General features: G+C 39.0%; 1 long non-coding RNA gene and 1 pseudogene across 1 annotated transcript; both read left to right on the forward strand.

The window, feature by feature from the left end:
• The first annotated feature begins 3,248 nt into the window (after positions 1–3,248).
• On the forward strand, positions 3,249–7,155 carry LOC120429532 (uncharacterized; annotated as a pseudogene).
• A 6,526-nt stretch (positions 7,156–13,681) lies between these two features.
• LOC120429523 (uncharacterized) lies at positions 13,682–18,150 on the forward strand. Its single transcript, XR_005607424.2, has 3 exons — positions 13,682–16,944; positions 17,012–17,335; positions 17,394–18,150. It is a non-coding gene; the product is annotated as an uncharacterized LOC120429523 (long non-coding RNA).
• Positions 18,151–18,744: the final 594 nt, after the last annotated feature.

An 18,744-nucleotide genomic window follows, 5' to 3' on the forward strand; every position in this document is an offset into this window, starting at 1 on the left:
CCCATCAGAAAAAAGGTTTTGGATTCTCGTGCTAAGCATCAGCCGAAATCCAAACCGAAATTTTCTCAAAGTCAGGTTGTACCTGCATCTTTAAATCAAACGTTCGTGCTGTCTCACTCGAACAATACCCCTACCGTGGAAAAGTTAGGTAACAGCAATGGCATTTCTTATGCCAACGTCGTTTCGGGTTCGGGTTCATCCACGAATTTTAAATCCTCTACCAATTTTCAAATTGGGCAGGTACCTCAAATTTCATTTGAAAATTTTTCTGCTGGCAACGCTTTGGGATCTTCTGATCTCGGCGATGTTACGTTTGAAAAAATGACTTTTTTTTTGCAAAACTCACTGTTTGGTTTGATTCAAACAATGATGGAAGCTATCCAGATTGGATTAAAATTTGCGAATGATGTTGTTCTTACCCTGAAGTTTAATCATGGATCTAAGTAATTCCATCAATATTATGAATTTTAATGCTCGCTCTTTAAAAGCGAAAGAAAATGAATTTTTCAACTTTTTACGAGTTCATAACGTGCATGTTGCTGTTATAACCGAAACATTTTTAAAAACTGGCACTTATTTGAAAAGTGATCCAGATTATAAAGTTATAACCAATAACAGAATGAATCGAAATGGCGGTGGAGTTGCAATAGTTATCCACCGTAGTATGACTTATAGTACGTTACGTGACTTTAAGTTAAAAGTTATTGAAAGTTTGGGCATTGAACTTGAAACTTCTTTTGGGAAAATTATGATTTCAGCTGCATATTTGCCTTTCCAATGCACTGGGGATAATAAAAATTATTTCAAAGGGGATTTGAATAAACTTACTCGGCATAGATCTCGATTTTTGATTATCGGTGATTTTAATGCCAAACACCAATCTTGGAATAATTTAAAAGTAAATTCCAATGGTAAAATTCTATTCAGAGATTGCACTTCTGGTCTTTATTCGGTTTTATACCCGAATGGGCCAACTTGCTTTTCTTCTGTTAGAAATCCATCAACAATTGATTTGGTTTTGACAAATCAAAGTCAGTATTGTGGTCCTTTAGTGACTCATGCTGATTTTGATTCTGATCACCTTCCAGTAACTTTTTCACTTTCTCATGAAGCAGTTACCAGACCCAATAGTTCTGTGTTTAATTATCACAAAGCTAATTGGGACAGGTATCAGCATCATATTGAGAACAATTTAAATCATGATTTTGTTTTTAGAAACCAAAGCTGATATTGATTCAGCCTTGGAATCTTTAACTAATGCAATTTTGGATGCTAGGAATATTCACAGCTAAAAAAGTAGTAATCCAGCTGCGTGTAAAAGGTCTGGGTGTAAAATAAACATTGCATTATTTTATGCAATTCTGTGTAATATTACACCCTGGAATATGTAGCCCATCAGTATGGGAAACCTACTTGACCGAAATGTCAAGCTCATATATACGTTTATCCTTCCAGCTTTTCATCGGTCTGATGGCCGAGTGGGCTAATTCGCCAGTCCTTACTGTTGGTGCTTGGTTTGAATCCCATCGGTTGCAACTTTTTTTTGTGTTTACAAACATTGTACATGCAGTGTGTAATATTAAGTGTTTATTTTGACGAAGGTGATGTGCATGCTTTTGCATGCGATTTTACCATCGGATTTTTTGCTGTGTTGCTATTCCTAAAGTCCAAGTCAAATTTGATTCTCCCATTATTGATGACGATCTTCAGCTTCTGATTCGTCTGAAAAATGTTCGCCGAAGACAGTATCAACGTTCTCGTGATCCTGCACTGAAGCGAATTCAAAAAGATTTGCAAAAGGTTATTGACCACAGATTCACTCTCCTGCGAAATGAAAAGTTCGCAAGAGATGTCGAACAAATTAAACCTTATTCCAAACCTTTTTGGAAACTTTCAAAGGTTCTTAAGAAACCTCAGAAACCAATCCCTTCTTTAAAAGATGGTGATAATATTTTATTAACTAATGGGGAGAAAGCTCAAAAACTTGCTCAGCAGTTTGAGAGTGCTCATAATTTCAACTTAAATGTTCTGAGTCCTATTGAAAATCAAATTTCAATAGAATTTCAGAATATTGTTGAACAACAGTTTTCATCAGATGATGTTTTTAATACGGATCTGAATGAAATAAAATCTATTATCAAAAAGTTTAAAAATATGAAAGCCCCTGGTGAGGATGGCATTTTTTACATTTTAATTAAAAAAATACCTGAAGCAACTTTAAGTAGCTTGGTCAAAATTTGCAACAAATGTTTTGATTTGGCATATTTTCCCAGTAGTTGGAAAAATGCCAAAGTAATTCCGATTTTAAAACCGGATAAAAATCCTGCTGAAGCCTCAAGCTATCGGCCCATTAGTTTGCTTTCATCTATTAGTAAATTATTCGAAAGAATAATTCTTAATAGAATGATGACACACATTAATGAAAATTCAATTTTCGCTGATGAGCAGTTTGGATTTCGCCTTGGGCATTCAACTACTCATCAGTTGTTGAGAGTTTCAAATTTGATTCAAAGCAACAAATCTGAGGGCTATTCTACTGGCGCTGCTCTTCTAGACATAGAAAAAGCATTTGACAGTGTTTGGCATAAAGGTTTGATTGCGAAATTGAAAAGGTTTAATTTTCCGATTTACATCGTGAAAATTATTCAAAATTATTTGACGGATCGTACTCTGCAGGTATGTTATCAGAATAGCAAATCTGATCAACTACCTGTACGTGCCGGCGTCCCTCAAGGAAGCATTTTGGGTCCAATTTTATACAATATTTTTACTTCTGACTTGCCTGATTTGCCCCCAGGATGTCAGAAATCACTTTTTGCTGATGATACAAGCATCTCCGCCAAAGGTAGAAGCCTTCGTGTCATCACAAGAAGATTACAAAAAAGCTTGGATATTTTCAATTCTTATTTGAAAGAATGGAAAATTACTCCAAATGCGTTTTGCCGAGCTCCCGTGGTGTAGTGGTACGGGTTTCGCTTTGTAAGCGGAAGGTCGATGGCTTGAATCCCATCTGGCGAGGCAAAAGGGGAAGGTGGCGGTCGAGGGGGGATTTCGGCTGCTGCGGGAATTGACTTTGTCAAGTCCCAAGCCTCCCCAAAACCCATCCCATCCAATCTCTCGGACGATCTGTTGGCGACTGAGTCTGAGCGTTGAAGAACTCTGTAACAATACGCAGAGAAGAGCTTCAAATGCTACTTTCGACTCGGTCACATGCTCTCAGGCAAAATTCGAGCTGAAGATTGGGCTATATGATCGGTAACGATCTCTAGATGGGTCAAAAATAAACGAGGTTTCCCCTCAATCTCGCTCATCTCCACGTCCTCGGATCGGTCTCTCGTGCTCGTGTGGCATGGTATTGGGGGATTGGTCTGGGGAATGAGAGGGGGCAACTGCTCGAATAATTCGTCAAATACTGTCTCGCTCAAACAATAGCGCTACGGAAGACGATCGTTCGGCAGGCTGTAACAGCAGCAAAACAGAAAACCTGAGAACAGATCATACTACAATAGATACGCAAGTGTCGCAGTGGTCCGTGTCTGTTCATAGTAAAAAAAAAAAAAATGCTGCAAAAACTCAACTTATTATTTTCCCTCACAAACCAAGGGCTGATTTTCTTAAACCAAAAAGTCATCACATTATAAAGATGAATGAGGTAAATTTAAAGTGGGAGGATCAAGTGAAATATCTTGGACTTGCTTTTGACAAAAACCTTACTTACAAGGATCACATTGAAAGTATCCAGGTTAAATGTAACAAATATATTAAATGTTTGTATCCACTTATAAACAGGAATTCTAGACTTTGTCTCAAGAATAAACTGTTAATTTATAAACAAATTTTCAGACCTGCCATGCTTTATGCTGTGCCGATCTGGACAAGCTGTTGTTTAACCAGGAAGAAAAAACTTCAGAGGATTCAGAACAAAATTCTGAAAATGATTCTGAAACTTCCTCCCTGGTTCAGCACCAGTGAACTTCATCAATTAGCTGAAGTTGACACTTTGGATGTTATGTCCAATAAGATAATTGATGCATTTCGACAAAAATCATTGCAGTCTTCAGCTGCATTGATCCGCTCTTTATATAGTTTATAAGTTAGTTTTAAGGTATCCCTTTTCCCTTTTGTACATGTAGGACCTCCTACATTTGAAATCACTTAATAGCGAAAGCTACAATATTTCATGAATAAATGAAAGTTGCTAGTATTTAAAATTGAGGTGAAAAGTCATCGATTGTGATTGGACACTCAATAATATTTTAACTGAATGAATGTACATGGAAGAGAAAATCAAAATAAATATAAATTAAAAAAAAAAAAAAAAATGTCTCGCGGCGTTATTCCGGCACCCAAGAGGTGCTCCGTGAGGACGGAGGTCGGGCGGTCTTGGTACCCCTGCAAAACGATCTTAACAGCGATCTTCTGCACGGGGTCGAATGTGTAGAATTTAAAGTTTTTTCGCTTCAATTTCTCCACAACCAGGTCGAAGTTCTTTTGGTCAAATGTGAACACTTGCACTGACGCTTTACCTATTTTGAGGCAGTACACGAGGCCTTCCAGCTGCTCATCAACATCGTCCACCAACGTGTCCAAAACAAAAATTGGTGGTGGTCGTCGTTCCTTTGGAGTAATTTTTTTTTTGGCGTCGGCACTTTTTTCCGTGCGCGACCATCGTCGTCGTCGTCGTCGGTAGTGCTACCGTCGGTGTTGTCGTAGCTGCTTTCCTCGTCACTCAGCCTCGCGAACTTGTTACTGGTGGGAATGTTGGCGGATGTTGAGGCGCCATCGGTCGACGGATTGCCGGAAGTAGCTGAACGGAGCCTAATAGGGCTGCGATCCTGGACGCGGTAATTAGCGTGTAATAACTTGGGGTCGAATCCTTTGGCGCACACACTCCTCGGCACGATGGCGGTCGACGCGGCGTTGATTTGTTTACCTTTTTGCACACGGCTGGTAGACGAACTTCGCGGGTTTTTCGAGGCCGCACTCGAACTGCCACGGCCACGGCCGGCCCTTGGCATGCTGTTGGAGCAAACTCGCGGCTAATCACGGTAAATTACGGCGAAAAATTTCGAAAAAACGATGGAGCACTGAGCACTTGACTGCTGCTTGCACTCGTGCGTACACGGAGGTATATAAACATTTAAATGAATCATATAGTGATTAGATAAATGTAGGCAGTAAAAAATTGAAGAAGATTCCTGGAAGCTGAATGAAAAATAATTATATTTTAAAGAAAAATTCTTCAGATGGTTTCATTGCTATTTCAGTATTGTGAAAGCAGACAAAAATCAAAATACGAGCGCAACCTGTCAAAGATGTTGCGCCATAGGCTGATGTACACGTTAACAACAAACACTACATTTTTGTTCAGCGCAACAGATTTTTTCGCGCAACAGAAGTGATGCGCACTTCGGTTTGGTGCTGCGCGGATAATAACTGTCGTTAGTTCATGAAATTTGATCATAATATGGAATACACACACAAAAATATTACTGTAATGGCAAAAGTAACTTACTGTTAAAATAAAAAGTGGTCAAAATTTGCTCCATTAAAAGTTTTTTTCTTGTTTTGAATATGAAAACTTTTACTGCTACAGCTTTTGCAAATCTCATCAATAACTGATTTAAAAGTTTTTACTTTTAATTCGACTACATAATTTCTTTCATTTCGTCGTTCTCGTGTAACCATGTACGCCTAAGTACAAAATGTAAACAAACATTTTGGTAGTGCCGGTGGTGAGTGAGTTGTCCACGAAGCGAAACAAATCCGGACGCGGCCACAGCCAGGAGTCGGACGCGGACACCTTTGTGACCCAAAACAGCAGCAGCGGAAGGTGGGTGGTGCCGGTGCGGGACGGGGTCGGGGGGAAAGTTGGTGTTCGAAAAAGGACAAGGCCAGCTTCCTGCAGGACCTGCAGCTGTTCCACGACCGGAGTTGGTAAGAAGGAAGCTTGGGTGTTTGGTGGCGTTTGTGATTAATTTTGTTTGTTTTTGTAGGACGCAGTTTATGCGGTTGCCAAAGATCGGAGGTCGGCCAGATGGACGAAATTGAAGTTGAAGCAGATTTACATCCGCTTTTCGAACAAGTACGATAAAGTAAATTTTAACGGTGAGGAGAAGGATCCGACGGAAGAGGGAAACGACGAAAAGCGCCATAATCGGAGGTGGTCAGCGCGGTTTACGACCATCATCAGCATTATGTGCCGGAAGTGATGACGGGACAGTGTGGGATGTCCTGAGGGTCCGCAGTCCATTTCTCGTTGCGGGACATGTTTGACGATTATTACCTAAACATCCAGAAGAACAGTTTGCACCAGTTCTGGATGGACCGTCTGTACGAAAGCCGCAAGTCCTGGAGTTGACGTACTCGGATTACTTCCAGAGGTTGGAGCGAGATCCGACGAACCTGATCAAGAACATCTACCTGGAATACCGAAGAAGTCACCGGTGAGTATTGAGAATGTGCTCAGTGTCTCACCAATTTCATTTACTTTCAAACTCTTTCAGCAACTACCGCCCACAAACGCAGCTTCGGCGGGATGAACTTTGACGGCGAGTTGGAACATCTGTGTCATTCTCGAAGGAGGACGAAGTGATCGGGAACTATCCCTTCAGGCGCTTTACTTCCCAGCCGGAAAACGTCGACTTCCCTTCCCGAATCAACAACCAATGGCCAACTCCTCCATGCCTGTCCTGATGATGGCCGGCAACGAGACCACCCTGTTCTCTACAACGCTGTCGCGCTCCAAAATGAAGGCCGCAATGTTGCTGCCCAACGAAACGTCCATCCGTAATCTGCTCAGCATGGGGCTTTCGGACGTGACCGGTGGCGTACCGTAAGAATCGGTTCAGCTTGGACGCGGAAGTTAGCCTAGCATAAGCAGATGCGTTGAATACAAAAAAAAACGGAAGCAACTGTTTTAATATTAAAATATTGAAATAAAATCCATCACATTTTTCGAAAATCATCACTGTAATGTTAAATGAAAAGTAAAAAACTTTTACCGATACAACGATTTTGTTCCAGAAATGCATGATAGTATCAAAAACTTTCCAACTTTTAAATTAAAAAGTTTGAACTTTCTACGAATATTCACCAATGCGAACTTTTAATCCAACGAACGATCTTTTTAAATTTAGAGTATTTTTTCTTTGTGTGTAGGAATGATTCAAATAAATCAAATGAAGAATAGATAAATACATATAAGCAGTTCATTTATAAATGATCCAGGAAGCTGTAAAAAAAATTAAAACACAATTTAAAATGATACTGTTGCCACTAAAATGATAATTGAAAATAATTGAAATTACTTCCTACCCACGTCCTGCATCATGCACACCTAAAAAACGTCAAGCAAAAGAAAGACAAAAATCGCTGCTGCACCACTAATCGCCTCCACTGCTGGCACTGAACCCGCAACCTTTGGAGTAACACAAAAAAAAAACATTTACTAAATTGAGTAAACATTGCCACAAAATCCGCATTGTAAATACCACCCCGATACTCTTCAAGAGGTTTCCCTTAAAGTAACTGGGAAAGAAATTTCCATACAAACATACAAAAAAGAACAAATTAAATCATAACAACAATGAAACATATCAAATTCTAAGTATTCCAAATGATTGCACATCTGCCAACAATATATATAAGGGGTGTCACATAAATTACACCAACAATTACGAATATTCTTGCAAAACAACCTTCAATCCCCATTTCAAACGCACTTTTAACTGTTTGTTTACGTAAGTAAACAATCTAAACAACACAACACTTCTCCCAACATAAACTTAACAACGAAAATCAGCAGCCGACGATTAAATAACAACACCCACCGAAGCTCGTTGAAAACTGACTGAAATGTCAAATTCGAAATAAATTCCTTCAGATGCAAACCGCCACGGCAATCACCCTTTGGCTCGCCACGGCGATTAAGGGGCGAACGATATTGCAACATTTCAGCGATCAGTTTGAACCGCCCAGGCGATGCGCCCATGGAACGCCAAGGCGGATGGAGGGCGAACGAAATTGAAAAAATTTAAATGTCAAATTTCAACCGCCCAGGTGTCCCACATTAACTCAGTGCGGCCGTTACGCATCGGCGGACGTTACTGATCGTGAGGTCCGCCCTAGAACCGCCCTGGCGGACCGAGGGCGGCCCGGGCGGTTGAAATTTGACATTTGAAATTTTTCAATTTTGTCCGCCCTCCATCCGCCTTGGCGTTCCATGGGAGCATCGCCTGGGCGGTTCAAACTGATCGCTGAAATGTTTCAATATCGTTCGCCCTTAAATCGCCGCGGTGAGCCAATGGCTGATTGCCGTGGCGGTTTGCATCTGAAGGAATTTATTTAGAATTTGACATTTCAGTCAGTTGTTAAGTTTGTGTTGGGAGAAGTGTTGTGATGTTTAGATTGTTTACTTATATAAAAAAATCAAAATCAAATTATTCGCTCTACAGCATTGCCTTGGCGGTCTCGATTGCGAGATTCCTACTCGAAACTAGAGGGCTTTTGTTAATTTGATTTGGTTAACCGCGGTGGATTTTCTTGAAATAATTCGAACTGTCAAAAATCCACCAAAACATCTACCACATTGATCACACAAAAAACTGTGGTAGAAAAATATCCACCGGTAGATCCTTTGGTGGATTTTTGACAGTTCGAAATATTTCAAGAAAATCCACCGCGGTTAACCAAATCAAATTAACAAAAGCCCTTAGGTGTTCGAAGGCTTGATTGTTGAGGCAATTGCAAACCTCTTTTTACACCTTAGCTTCCATCCACCCCGGGATTCGAACTGACGACCTTTGGATTGTGAGTCCAACTGCCTACCAGCGACTCCACCGAGACAGGACCCAGGGAGACGACTCCTACACCTGGACTGAGCTAACGACCTAACCTCTAGGTTAGACCGGGGCCAACATTTACTTCCCTGTCCGACGGAAGGCGTGATCAGACAAATCTCGTCTCAAAATTTGCCACCGGGACCGTCTGGGATCAAACCCAGGCCGACTGGGTGAGAGGCAACCACGCTTACCCCTACACCACGGTTACTTATATAAACAAACAGTTAAAGTGCGTTTGAAATGGTGATTGAAGGTTGTTTTGCAAGAATAATCGTAATTGTTGGTTTAATTTATGTGACACCCCTTATAAATATTGTTTGCAGATGTGCAATCATTTGGAATACTTAGAATTTGATATGTTTCATTGTTGTTATGATTTGATTTGTTCTTTTTTGTATGTTTGTATGGAAATTTGGTGGACATTTTCGTAAAAAGTATATCTTTCCCAGTTACTTTAAGGGAAACCTCTTGAAGAGTATCGGGGTGGTATTTACATGCGGATTTTGTGGCAATGTTCCCCCATACAGTATATATTTTTTTTTAAAGGACCTTTAACTTTTTGTCTTCCATATGTTTATAGGACCTTTTAAAAAAACTCTAGATATGATAAAATTGAATGACAAAAAAGAACATGGGGTGTAATCTAATCACATGTTCTTCCAGGATACTTTCTTCGGATTAGCTGCGCTTGTGTTCGATTAGATTAGAGTAGAATTGTTAACATTCAATACGTTGCCTTTTTATATGTAAGTACCAATAATACATGAACAACTCACATTTACACTTACAAACATCCAAATACATTACGCATTCAATCATTTTCATCGGCCCGATGAAATTCCCATAACCCCCATTCCGAACCTCCAAAAAATATACCGTTCACTTTTAAAAGTCGCATGGGTTCCCTGCACTTTTGCCACTAGTGAACAACAAAAACATCCCCTCCCAAATCCCCACGGGACAGTATGGGCGTAGCCTTGGAGCTCAGTGTGGTAATTTAGGTTCTCAGAGATTTTTGGTTGTACTGGGCAACAATCAAACTGTCTAAGAATATTGAATTGACCATTGTGGCACCCCCTACAGCGTGGTGCAGACCCGTAATGCTATGCTATGCTAAGTACCAATAATACATGAACATTTTAAATAATTTAGTTTTTGCATGTCAAGAATTATTTTTATTTTCAGGATATGAAAAATCTTCGCCACAAATTTGCTTATCAATATATTATTTTGTTTCTTTATTTTTTTTCTTCATTTCACCTCAATGAACTAAAAACGCACGTAAGATGTATTGAGAACAAAATTCAGCTGGATGTGCAGCACTCAAAATAGTTTTCACCACAAAGTTGCATGAAAATATAGGTGATTTTTTTTCCAAATCGTTAATCATGCAACATTGACGTGAATTTCCGGTAGAAGCCAAATCTGCAGCGTGCCGACCCATGGTGGCTGTTCAGTGAACAGTGTTCACTATCGCATCATGTGGAATAAGCATGAATTTCACGTGAGATCTGCATGGCCTTTCATGCATTATTGGCATGATCATCTCGTGGAGGTTCCATGATTTTTATTGCAGCTTTTGCTCCATTTTTCTTTTATTTGACTACTTCTTATTCTTTTTATGGAATAATACGATTTGGAATTATTTTATCATTTTTATTTTCGTAAAATTTTCATAACTAACATAGTTAACAACGTACACATACACTGATAAATCACACTTAATAAATCACTTTAAAGACTCATAAATTTATCATTCGGCAACCGGATTAACACTTGCGGAAGGAAAACCTGTGGCCTGCAGCAGCGAAATCACTTCGAAAAACTTCACCGGAGATGCCTCCTGCTGCTGGGGAGGATCGATGAGTGATGATTGAAGGGGCTGGAGAATTCTGGCCCATCTTGGCGGAGTTGTCATTTGCTGCTGCCAAAGGTGGAGACTTTTGTGGTGCTTGTTCCTTGATCCATTGTCTTGGCTTCCGTCAAGTTCCGTTTTTAATGTCCTAACGGATTGAGTCCTCTGAAACAAAAAAAAAAACATTTAAATCCAAGTTAGCTTTGATTCTTTTTTAAATAATACTAAATACTTACTATCCAGATGGAGCATTGAACAGCGTGCGATTCTATAACACTTTTTTACGCGACTTGAAAAATGCTCAAACTGCCTGTACGCACTTCATGCCTAGTCGAGCGCCGGGAAGAAACTGATGAATTTATCCGCAGCAAGCAAACCGAAATTTGCAGACAGGAAATTCATGCTACCTTTGAACCATTCCCCACTCACACAAACAACTTTCACCAGAATGTTGCATGAAAAGGTGTATGGATTTTTTCCATACCAGTATTCATGCGTATGTTGCATGATTATCATGCAAACTAAGAACCAGCTGACTGCATGCCACGCCTCCAAATTTTCAGACATGAATTTCACGTGACATATAGTTGTGTGAGTGTGAGCTGCGTGAAAATCAATCTGAGTTGACATGAATGCATGGTGACAGTTGCATGATTCATGTGAAACGTTGTTTTAGACCAAAAATTGGCTGCCACCGGAATTTTCATGCGCCTTTGTGGTGAATGGTTTTTTGAGTGAGGGAATGTGCTTGAAAATTTTTTTTTTTTTCATATTTTTGTTTTATTTCTAAATTTCAGCACTCAAAAATCGACAAACATTTGCATTTCTATATAAGGCACTTTGTGTTTTTTCAGTTTTAGTTGAACTTGAAACAACACAATCAGAATCCTGAAGGAACCTGAACGGGTATTCTGCTTGGGCGGATGAAATTTGTATGAAAGGCGAGTCGTGGGCGGTCCAAGGCGGTTTGGCTTTTCGGGCGGATGAACTTTATATGGGAAGCGTATCGACGGCGACCCGCTGGCGGACCAACTTCAGAGGCGGACGAATTGTGTATAAGCAAAAACGTTGTTATGGTTTCGTTTGAGCAACCTGTCAAAAATGTATGGAATTTCGTAATTTTTGTTCTCGTGGATCAAACTTACTTTTTGCCCAGGTATTTAAAAACGTAGGTTTTAAAGAAAACCTAGATGTTTGAGTATCAAAAGATCGGAAATTTTATGCCCTTTCCGATTCCACATAGGTTGACTTGTGAATTGTGGACCGGTTCGGATGCCGGCGGATTTTCCGACGACGTAATTCCGGGTTGTTACGAAATTCCAACGAAAAATCTATTCTAGCGATACAAAGACCCCCAAAACGGTGTTATACCCACTCCCAAATGTTTATTTTGCAATTCTATGGTAATATATTGACATTTAGTTGAATTAGAAGATTTCAAAATTAAGTTAAGATAAGTTTTCTATAGAATTTCCAGAGTTATATAAACTTTTATACTAAGTAGTTAGTAAACTTTATATTCAATCCAAATTATTTTTTTAATCAGTCAAGGATGCCTATTTGGAGTTGGGAGACTGGATTTATGGTGATTTGTCAACAAATAACATTATTTATGTAAATTTTTCGAAAGGTGTACAAACTTTTTTTGCACCTTTTTTATTTACGTAATAGTATTTGTTATATAACTTTTTATAGAAATCATCTTTTCATGAGCTTTTTGAAGCAACATGTTTGGCATGAGTTTCTGAACAAAACGTAGTACTAGGTTCCTGTCAAACTTTAAATTTTTTACATGTTTCATCACAAAATGTGCATAGTGCCCAAGGGGTGTAAATACTTTTTTTACATAGGTACTGTAAGTGAATTCATCTCCGATTGGTTATTATTGAACAGCTGATAAAAGCATGCTCTCTGTAATTTTAAAAATTTATGTGTTTTGTTATCATCCGAAAAATATAAACTCAGCGTAAAAATAAAATTCCAATTTATTAATTTGCAAGTTTATTGGCATTGATTTCCAATAATCTATACATTTTCAATTATTAGAAATACTCATAAAAGTTAAGTGTAATAGCTAGAAACAATCCAGCATCTAATAGCCAAACACATAGAATTTATGTGTCATGACAAATGCGGCGGATTTATGTGGGAAACACTTACGTCAAGAGTGTCTTTTTTGCAGTGTAAGATTTGTGGTTCCTGAACTATCGCCGTTTGAAAAGGTTCGCTCAAAAATCGCCATTAACTAGATTTTTTGGGGTGGTCCGATTTGAATGAAATTCTGGATTCTTGCCAAATTTCAACAGGATCGGAAAAGGGTTATTTTCAAATGCTGTGATAACAATATGACATAATTGCATGTTTCCAAATGTTTTTATTTACTTTATTACAGCTAAGAGTCACAATCGACATTGTATAAATTTTGTGTAGATAAAGAGGGTTGATAACTATTAATTCTATATTGAGTAATCAAAATGGTTGAAAAAGCAGCAGACGACACTTCATGTGACATTTACTATAGTAGCAAAGAGGATAGCTTATTTCCTAGTGAGAAGGATTGTTCAATAAAAACTTATACATGGAGCATGGGCAAAGGATCCCAACAGTTAATATGGAGCCTATCAAGCAAAAGTAACATGTCTACAATGCAAAGAAATTCCAACTCGTTACATAAACGCTTCTCAAGCTCACATAATTCATTGAGTGATTCAGCATGCAAAAAAATAGACGATTCGATATTTATTACACAAGCTATGTCACACGATGAGCTAGATGACAACAAGATATTAGATTTTTACAATGTTCCTCTCGATTCGGATGTCTATTCTGCACCCGTAGATTTTGTCAGCAATCACTATAATATTGAAACAGTGTTACAAAAAAAGAAAGTTTGCAGTTCAGGTTAGTATAACCTTTCTATTGTTACCTAGATATTTATTATAAATGATTTATTTAACCTTCCCTTGGTATTAAAAAAAAATCACACATAAGGTACTGGGGTCCTTTTTCGACCCAAAACTTTAAAAAATCGTCAAAAATCCAGTTTTTGACCGATTCCGGTTCTTTTGGTCACAAATGAAAGCTAGAACGTCCCCTTTCCGAAACCGACCCGGAAAACCGGATTTGGTCACTGTGGCCACCGGGAATCGGCTACAACCGAAAAAAGGCCTTTTTGAGACCCCAACTTTGACGACCTGTATCTCCGGCAAATTTAAACCAATCAGGATGCTCCGGGTTGCATTCGACAGGTATATACCTGTACTTTGACCACAAATATTAATATCAGGGCCAGGTGACCTACCGGTTCTGTAAATCCGGAACATCCGAAAAGTTCATATTTTACTGTTTTTCACGTATATGTGATACCAATACTCTCTTGATAGTTGAAATTGATCCATAAAACTTACTAAAAACACAATACACGATTGCCAGAACCACTCTGGAGTGTTAGTGGCCACTTCCGGGTAACCTGGAACCGGTTCCCGGGTACCCGATGAACGGCCAATTTGATTTTTTTGTTGAAAACCCATCATGTCGCATATCAAACTTCATGAAATTGAAAGATGTGTCCATCTTTGGTAATGCCGTTAATCGCTGAGCCATCCTGGCCAATCTGGAACCGGTTACCTGTGGCCCCTTGGGGACACTTCCGGAATATGAGAGAAACCCTATCATCCGACATATCAAACTTCATGAAATTGAAAGATATGTCAATCTACGGTCATGCCATTGTTCGCTGACCCATCCTGGCCAATTTGGAACCGGTTACCGGTGTCCCCTTGGGGACACTTCCAGAATATGAGAGAAACCCTATCATCCGACATATCAAACTTAATGAAATTGAAAGATATGTCAATCTACGGTCATGCCGTTGTTCGCTGACCCATCATGGTCATTCTGGAACCGGTTACCGGTAGCCCCTTTGGGGACACTCCCGGAATATGAGAGAAACCCTATCATCCGACATATAAAACTTCATGAAATTGAAAGATATGTCAATCTACGGTCATGCCAATGTTCGCTGACCCATCCTGGTCAATTTGGAACCGGTTACTGGTGGCCCCTTGGGACCACTTCCGGAATATGAGAGAAACCCTATCATCCGACATATCAAACTTCATGAATTTGAAAGATATGTCTATTTACGGTCAAGCCGTTGTTCGCTGACCCATCCTGGCCAATCTGGAACTGGTTACCGGTGGCATGGTTTTATGATTTCTTTTTGTTAGTTATTTTTTTGAACACTCAACGGTTATATCTCAACATTTACCATCCAGTTTTGGTTGGCATCCCATCGCAAGAAAAAAATACTTGTCTAGTGATTTGTCTAAGAGCTTGTCTAAAAGTATTTGTTTAAAGAACAGTTCCGATGTTTGCATGATTTGTTCCTAAGAAGAGGCCACGAAAACAGTTGCAGAAATTCGCAAAAAAATGAAGAAATTTCGATGCTCCAGATAGTTGTCTCGTGAGCAACAGAGCACACAAAAAAGCCATTTGACAGAAAATTTGCCTTAGGAATCTATTTCTGATGGGGTGTCCATCTAGAAAAATGAAAAGTTTTGTGCGTTACGTGACGATTCCCATTTAGATTCTCTTCCTGCATGTGGTCTGCAACGCAACAATTTACTGTTGCATGAAAGTTTAAACATTACAAGCAACTAAAAGCAGTGTGTCAAATATTTGTCTGCATCCCCCTGTACGGTTTTTTTTGTTATGAAAAGGTACATAAAAATCGACTAAAGTACCATTTTTTATACGTCAATCGACGCGGCAGCCCTCTTCAAGATCCTGTCATTGAAATAGTAAAAAAAACCTTTTCTTAAAAAATACAAAAATTGTTTACTAAAAAAGTAAAAAAAATAGGTCAAATAATTGTCTGTAGCCCTAAAAAAACTACGAAAGCAGATCCATTTGAGTCAGTTCTTTATGTTAATATCGATGCTGTGTCGAATACAAGTACTTTAAGCTAGTTTGTGACAGTTTTTAACTTCTGATAACTTTTTCTAGTAAGTTTATATAACAAATTGATTAAAATTTACTTTTTTAAGTAAAACTTTGTAACCTGCCTGCTGCAGTTTACCTTCGCAACAATAGGAGTCTGCGAATAATAAGAAGGATGCCCTAAGCCATCCCAATCAGGGTAAAATTTGATCCTTTGACTTCTAGAAGATTATTAAACCACAACACTTACAACGCAAACAAGAAGCCAAGAAGAATCATCATCATCATCGATCGCGGCTTCCTAGCAGCCGATCGATGCCGATTGCGCGTTTACTCTCGCGAGTTTGTGATCTCCCAGCTAACCGTACACACATAGAGAACACATGCACTAGATATTGGGCAATTTAAAAAATCGAAGGCCGATCATTGATTGATTACCCTAGCACAAAACACAATCAGCACATCCACCGATCATGTTTTATGCTGAACACCACATAATCATACCGGACCAACATCAACCATGCCAGCATTGATTACAAAAAAGCTTGGATATTTTCAATTCTTATTTGAAAGAATGGAAAATTACTTCAAATGCTGCAAAAACTCAACTTATTATTTTCCCTCACAAACCCGACCTTTTTCCTCCGGTTTTTACTGTTTCAGAAATGGTTTTTAAATGGTATTTTAAGGTTTTTCTTGCAATTTTTAACCTTGCTGCTACTGTTTTACAAATGGTTTGTAAATGGTTTTTTAGGGGTTTTCTTGCTATTTTTACCGAGCGCTACTATTTTAGAAATAGTTTTCATATGGTTATTTAAGGTTAGTTCTATAATTTTCTCCCAGTTCCACTACCCACTCTAACTTTAGGGGGGCTGCGGGCGATTATCGGGCATCGCCAGGGCCAGTTAAGACGCTTTAGTCTGGACACAATCCTTAAAAAAATGTATATTTGTTTTGCACACACACCAACATATTTGCTCTTTGCCGCTCTCACGCCACACAATCCCCTTTCGTAACGCGACCAGCAACTGTCAAAAAATTGCATTTACACGTGTTGAGTCATTCATCACCAGAAAGCTCGCGAACGTTCCGGGACGCGTTCCGAAGTCAGAAGTCGTCCACTCAACGATAAAAGAACCCGCGCCCGTGCGGTTTGTGTAACAAGTCCGGCGCCGAAGACCCGCAGTGATCCGATCGAACTTCCAGCGGTTACCACCGCGAAGAAGCAATCAGTCAACCAGTTTGATTTTCCGGGAATCCCGTGCCCGGAACCATCGTAGATGACGTGATCACACTTCTCGAACGGTAAGATCCCCACTAAATCACAAATGGACCGCCACCTAACCTCACTTTCCCCGCGTCTCTCCCACAGCAACGACTTCCACCTGATTTCCAAGAACGTCCGCCAGGGAACCGTCTCGCCCACCTCATACAACTGGACGCGGACAAGCTGCAGCAGTACTCGTTGCCCGTGTTGTCGGAATGGAGCAGGAATCGGACACTGAAGGGGGACAGGCCGGCAAGAAAATCAATTAAGAAAAAGCCACGGCTGGGGAGTTGAATCCGTCCCGCGGGAAGCGGGTTACGCCGGTTGAAAAAGACGTCGCTGACGTTTGCCATTTTCGGCACCAGTATGAACTGGATTGGGGTGCAGCAGATATGGGGGAGGACCGGAGAAGCAGCAGCTGAGGCGATTGTGAGTTACAGATTTACATAAGTTAAACCCTAAATTACTGACTTTTCACTTATTTCAGCAAAACGTCAACCGCAACCCGCTGTCACCCGTCTACCGACGACAATGACCGCACCGAGGAACCCGCAAACGTGAAACCCCTCATCATTTCGCCCTCAATACCGCGTCCGCTACCACAAGTCCAGCCCAACAAAGTGAATCTCCTCTACGAGTGTGTCATGCAGCAGCGTCCCCTCAATCCAACGTCCCAGACCGTACCAAGCTGCCCGACGTGACGCTCGGGCTCTCCTCCCTGGGGGCATCCTCGCCGTGGCGAGTTTAAAACGAAAACGTCCTGCCGCGAACGTTCTATTTTCCCGCTCGAAGGACCTGCTGCCATGGTATGCGAGCGACGTCGTCGTTCGGGACACAAAAAAGAAGGGAAAAAACACAAATTTATGAATACAAAAAATACCGTCATCAGGGGTGACATTGGGTCTGGGGGTGAGATTGGGTCATTCAAAAATGCTGAAATTTGTATGACCCAATCTCACCCCCCAGACCCAATGTCACCCCTGATGACGGTAGCGTAAAAATACACAATTACGAAAAAAAAAACAAATATATAAAAACACACAAAAGTACAAAGATAAAACAAAACCTAAAAATACATCAAATCTAAAACCACAAAAGAAAAGATAAAAATACACAACTACAATACAAAACACATAAAATTTAAAAAAAGCAAAAAAAAACATAAAAAAACGAATACGAATACACAAAATACTAACAAACAAAAATACAAAAGAATAGAAATACAAAAACTCAGAATACAAAAATACGAGATTTAAAAAACTCAAAAAAAAAATACACGAATACTTACTAAATTTTTAATAATATACCTAATTTAACTAAATTTAATTAAATTGATCTTAACTCAACAACATTTTACTGAATTTTATGAAATTTAACTTAATTTCACGAAATTTATCTAAAATGAGCTTAATTTAACTAATTTAACTAAATTGAACTTAAGTCAACAAAATTTTACTGAATTTTATTAAATTTAGCTAAATTTTCAAAATTGAACTTAATCCATTTAAATTTGACTAAATTTAACTTTATTCAACTAAATTTCACTGAATTTTTAAAAATTTAACTGAATTTAGCAAAATTAAACTTAATTCAACAAAATTAATCTGAATTTTTCTTAATTTAACTAAATTGAACTTCATTCAACTTTTTTTTAAATATATCTAATAAATTGCATTCATCTAAATTTGACTAAATTCAACTTTATTGAACTTAATTCAACAAAATTCAATTGAATTTTATTTAATTTAACTTGATTTAACTAAATTTACATAATTTAACTAAATTTAGCTAAATTGCACTAAATTGAACTTAATTCAACTGAATTTAACTGAATTTTA

Source organism: Culex pipiens, chromosome 1, assembly GCF_016801865.2.
Source record: "Culex pipiens pallens isolate TS chromosome 1, TS_CPP_V2, whole genome shotgun sequence".
Taxonomy (NCBI): domain Eukaryota; kingdom Metazoa; phylum Arthropoda; class Insecta; order Diptera; family Culicidae; genus Culex; species Culex pipiens.